General features: G+C 41.1%; 1 protein-coding gene across 1 annotated transcript in view; it reads right to left on the minus strand.

Moving 5' to 3' along the window:
• The window catches only part of LOC141789193 (semaphorin-3D), a 142,616-nt gene extending 137,696 nt beyond the window's left edge, over positions 1-4,920 (minus strand). The window contains exon 1 of the mRNA XM_074668538.1: positions 4,779-4,920. The gene's annotated coding sequence lies outside the window, so the exon portion shown is untranslated. The remainder of the gene's footprint in view (positions 1-4,778) is intronic.
• Positions 4,921-6,000: the final 1,080 nt, after the last annotated feature.

A 6,000-nucleotide genomic window follows, 5' to 3' on the forward strand; every position in this document is an offset into this window, starting at 1 on the left:
TCTACTCCACACTACAGCTCAGTCGCTGGCGATAACGCACAAATGAGCTGGTTTACCAATCGATATTACCTCCAAAAGGAGAAGAAAAGAGACTAGGCCTGCAGTTCTCAAGGCTGGTCTTGTCACAGCCTCAACGATTTTTGGTATCGGTCTTCTCCTGGTCTCTTTGTTTCTCGGTTTCTCTGTCTCAAGGGGTCTTGGACTGACATAGCCGTCTCAAAGGCATTTGTAGCCTATATTACTCAGGCACACTGCTGGCTATACGAATCCCAGTGTCTAATAATTCAACATCATTGTCATTATTAGGCACTCTTCAAGTGTTATCACTGACATTTTTGCATGTATTCTGTGACACAAACGTTGGAGCTCATCCTATTTGTGAATACTGACTATGGAGAAGGAGTCAGGTTGCCAATGGAAGGGAAGGTCCACATCAACTTTACCTGCATGGCCATAATGATGAGAAGTTGACTTTAACCTGGAGAAAAGTTGAGTCCTGTCTTTCACTGTAACTCCCTCTATTCTGCAACGAGCTACGAGCTGACAAGCAGGGGCGTGTCCAGACTTTTTAGACTGGGGTGCCCCAACCAAGGCACTGACTTATGCAGGTTATGTGAGCTCATACTCCCGTAAATAGCAGTTAATTTTGTTTATTCGTATGTTTTAAAAATAAAGGATTAACAGTCACAGATATACAGTACAACAGACAGTAGATGCAGAGGCCCCCCAAAATGACTTTCTGCCCGGAGCCCTCTAATGGCTGATTGGGTGCACTTTTTCTTCAACTATTAGCATCAAGTCTGCTGCAAACTTTATCTCACCAGCTCTCCAGAGTCCAAAATCCTTTATTTTGGCATACTGGATCATGAAAGCTGACTGGGAAGTTTTGTGTTCATGTGATGTAAAGAAACAAAACTTCATACAACCAAATCTAATTTGGACTGATGAAGTCCTGAATCCTGAACTCTGAGAAAAGTTAAAATTGGTCGCAGCCTGAGTCAAGCCAAGTCTTTCATGGCCTTGGGATCTGCTAAGCCTGCCTTGGACGTTCTCTGATCGTGATTTACAGATACATAAAAATCTAACGCAGCTGAAGACAGAGACTGTGGTTTGTCAAAAAAAAAAAGGGGAAGTGGTTTAAACAACAAACCCCACCTCCCCAGCTACACAGCCACAACCCTGAGCTGAATTCCCCCTTTAAGAAGTTACAACCACAGCTGAAAAATGTAGAGTTTTCAGGGTCTTGGTTTTGGATGAGGATTGGGATTGTTGCGTTACACTCTCACATAACAGAGACTTCACTGTGAGAGGGCTGTGGGTATGAGCTGAGAGTAAGGACCAAAAAGTGGCACCGTGCCTCTGTGAAGCCTCTGTGAAGCCTCTGGCATCTTATCAGGATGCCTTCTGAGCTCAAGGGGAAAATATTTTGGCCATGTCCAACTGTAATAAACCCAAAGGAGAACCCGGAGCAGGCTGCAGACATTTATAACCTAATCTGGGATGGGAAAGCCTGGGGATCCCGCAGGAGCTGAAGGGAGTACTTAGGGTGGAGGGCTTCTGGCCTTTCTGCCTGTCTGTAAACATAACCAGAGCAAATACTTCACTTAGCAGCAGACTCACAGGAGGATAGCTGGAGGTAGCACTGACCTTGAAATATCTAAACTCATTGGTTCAAACTGCAGTCAACATTTTTTGACCCGGGTTCAACAAATTTGTGCCTCGATTTTCCAGAGCACAGAGTAAAAACATAAGGAGAGTAAAATGTGACTTTAGATTGCTGTAATCCCCCCAAAAAAGCAAAGAGAACACAAACTGGTTTATATCTTCTCAGTTTGACCAAATAACATTTCTTGTACCTCTCTGAGTCTGAGGCAGCCTCACTGTCCTTCAGCTCAAGCACTGATCCACACCAAGAGGTCAGATGAATGAAGAAGTTACGTCAAACGTATAATGAAAAGCAGACCTGCGTATCTAATGGCCGTACAAACCCAAAGAAGATTGGCCTTTCATCCATGGAGAATGAAGCGCAGGTTTTAGAGCTCGTTTTGGAAATTGCACGGCAATAAAACAAGAGGCAATGACCTGAACTCAGGAAACATTTTGTACAAAACCAGCTCAGTGACTGACAGGAGAGGCTGGTAAGTACAAACTGAGCATCAAAATAAACCTTCAGTGTTTATACTTCAAACAGAAAGACAGGGATTAGATTCGCTACAACACTTTGGCTCAAAGGCTCATTTGAAATCAAAATATTTGCTGGTGCAGTCGAGGACAATTTCTGTTTTATCTGGTTACACTCAAGTTTAACCAAAACAAAATTCCAAACAGAGGAGAAAGTGCTGAAACTCTTCAGAGCTGCAGCTTTGAACTTCACCGCTATCAGGCTGCAGACATCAGATAAGAGTCTTATCAGGAGTCTTTGTTGATTTTAGTCTCACAGTGAAGTGGAGCGCTGGTCAGCTTGATTAGGTTTTAAGAACATGAGCTGAGGACCTACTGCCTGCTCACAGATCTCTATCTGTGTTTCTCTCCGTCAGCAAGGTGCTCTCACCCTCTGTCGATGTTCTCTGAATGTACACTCCTCACTCAGCAGCCAGCTTCAGATAAAGCTGGTAATCCCCTCTTCAGTGAAGGAGTCTGACTGAGAGGAAGTCAAGTGGCTCTGACAGGGTCCACACTGCTCTCAGCTCTCAGCGGGTACATGATGCAACAGCGCACGAGAACTTCATGAGATCTTCAAGAGATCTTCAAGAGACATGCTGAAACAATGAGGTCATCACATAAGGATCTCCAAACTAGTTCATGCCATGTTGGAGGGGTGGGCCTCAAACACCAAGGTTTGCCCATAGCTCCACACCCCATGGGCCCTCAGAGGGCTGGCCAATGAGAAGAAAGGGGGTTTGTTGGGCATAGAGACTTAAAGCAACAGGAGCTAACACAAACAGCCATCCATGATTCAGGCAATAGTCAGTAAAAATACCAACAAATAACTCACCTAGCTAATAGTTGCTGGTTCTGGTAATGACGTTGTTTGATTGTTCAGTCGATTTAATGAGTCCACTCCATGTCTGCGTTTTATTTTCAGATTGGGATGGAAGAACTTCACAATAGCAAATCAGTCAGTTCAGCCTTTTTGTCACACAGGCTGTCAGCAGCTGCAGGTGGACTCACCTCTACCATTTAACTTTACAGGTTTTAAAAACTCAAACACAAAGCTAGTGTTACTGTTCACTCTATTGAATAAAATCTACTTTTCTGCCATGATTTTTTTCACAATACAAAAAAGTAAAACATACTTGATCCACCGCCTCAGCAAAGCCAACATCTCTATCACCTGTTTGTACTATTTCAGAGTAGATGTCAATGTACAGTTCAACTGATGCACAAGTTCCCAAAAGGGCAGTACTTTAGTTCATACATACACACACACACACCCACACACACACACACACACACACACACACACACACACACACACACACACACACACACTACAGGTGACTGTTCAGCGTCACTCCATTATCATCACTGCAGCAGCAGCACAGGACACACAATGCAGCAGGAAAACAACAATCCACACACACACACACACACACACACACACACACACACACACACACACACACACACACACACACACACACACACACACACACACACACACACACACACACACACACACACACACAGGAAACAGCAGTGGTCTCACACAGATTGTAGAGAGGGGGTTTGAACTCCATAACAGGAAAGGACGGGGACAATCAGGGGACGTTTACTCACAGCAGAGACACAGGACGGTCTTTAGTGAACTCAGCAGAGGAGCTCTAAAAATCAGCACCCTGACCCTGATCCACTGTGTCCACAGCTCTGATACAAAACCTTTCTGTGATTTATTCCTTTACTTTAAAGTCTCCTGTAGAACAATTATGTAAAAGATGACTCTTTCAGTCCTCCTGGAAACATTTCAGTTATTATCAAAACTCCTTCACCTCCTTCTCCTCTAACTGATAACCTTAACATGTACTCCTTGAGCCTAGTGGCCACCACAGCCTCCACAAACACATCTGAGACATCAGAACAGTCCATTAAAACACATTTCAAACCTAATGATGGCCCCTGGAAGGTCTGCAGTGACTTTTGAACCTTTGCAACTATAAGACAGACAAAATAAATTACTTTTGGACCTTTTCAGACAATCTCCAAATATTCATCAGCAAAGGAAACAAAAATTAACCTGGCTTGAAAATATGAAGTCAAAAAAGGGAGCAGGTTAATTTGAGAGAGATCAATTATTAGTTGCATTAATTTGTCCTTAAAAAGAAAAACAACTGCCCATTAATTTGTCAGCCAATTTATAGTTAGTGTCATTTATCAAGTAAAACTGCATTTTTTTTCCAGGTCTTTCAGTGCCAGATTCTGCACCATTGATTTATCAATGATGAAACAAAGTTACGTTCTGGTCTGTTGGTTGGGCAAACCACGGAGGTAGCCTATCTGTCGGATGATGATAGTATTTATTTGTTTTTGCCACAGTCTTCATAAAAAGGGAATAATGGAACAGGAATTAACCACATAAGGAGATAAATATGCAGGTTAAGACAGCGTCAGTGAAAGAGACCTTTAGAAACACATTTCTCCCGCAGAAACAGCACTTTGACACACTCATGAACTTTCCTCCCAACCAGAGTCAGATTCAGCCCCAAAATGTTCCCCCCCGAGACATCAGCGGTAAATCAGCATCAATTCAGAATCAATGATCGAAACTGTCCCGAACTCACCGAGCAGAGCCTGAGTCTGGGTCTGGTGTGGGTCTCTGGACTCCCAGTTATTCCTCTTGCGCTGTAAATTCAGGACGGATGCAGGTCAGTCCAGTGTCCTCTCACCTGAAGGCTCCGCACGCTATAAACAAACTGAGCACATGTGGGCAGAGCTCCGCCGCTCCCTGTCCGCGCGTCAAATCAAAGCCTGTGATGCGTTCACGTGCTGCTCGGAAAATAAAACTCCCTAGCGTATCTATCTATCTATCTATCCATCTATCTATCTATCTATCTATCTATCTATCTATCTATCTATCTATCTATCTATCTATCTATCTATCTATCTATCTATCTATCTATCTATCTATCTATTTACAAAGTGGACATACAGCATCAGACTAACAAAACAAACAATTTATTTCTTTTATAAAACATTGAATTAAAAAAAAAGAATTTTTAAAAGAGCTGGAAAATCTGCTTGAAATGAAATAATAAAATTATGGATTACATGCGATAAATTGATATTGCTTATATAGAAGGCGTATACATATATATAACATATCAGTATTAGGCTAAAAGGAACTTTAAGAATAGAAAACAGTCATACACGATTTCATTTGATGTGAGAAAAGTAATGAATTTCCTGTTAAAATAAATGCTAGTGTTTTGTTTGTTCGTTTTTCTAAGTTTTAAATTCAAATCTATTCACAAATCCTTCTGCTCTTCAGTGCAAAAATGCCCCCAAATGCATTTAGAAAAATAAAAATGTCCTCATTATAATACACCAAAATATTAACAGCACACAAACACTGATACACTCTCCTGAAAGAACTGTTTCAATAAATGTCAGTTTTGTACAATTAATTTACTTTAACAAAGTTCATTATTTATTTCATAAAACAATGTTAATGAGACTAAGTACACCACATGTAAGAGTCTTTAACATTTATAATTCAGCCAGCAAAACAGTAATAGGCTGATTTCTATTTAGGAAGCTGGCTAGCTGTTTTGGAATGGTTTAGTTGTTGGGGTTTAATAATCATGTTTTAACAGAATAACCTTATTACAAGAGGAAAAAAGTCTGTAAAGAGAAGTTGAGAAATTGAAAAAAAAAACAACAATATACACTGTATATTATTTTACTGTTAGGTGTTGAATGTTATCATACAGTCAGTGTGTCATCTGCAAAAGATGCGTTTTTAAATAAAACGAGGAAATATGTGATTTGTTACAAATACATGGA

This window comes from Halichoeres trimaculatus, unplaced genomic scaffold (genome assembly GCF_033239565.1).
Source record: "Halichoeres trimaculatus isolate MK-OKI-2021-1 unplaced genomic scaffold, fHalTri1.1 fHalTri1_scaffold_1, whole genome shotgun sequence".
In the NCBI taxonomy this organism is placed as follows: Eukaryota; Metazoa; Chordata; class Actinopteri; order Labriformes; family Labridae; genus Halichoeres; species Halichoeres trimaculatus.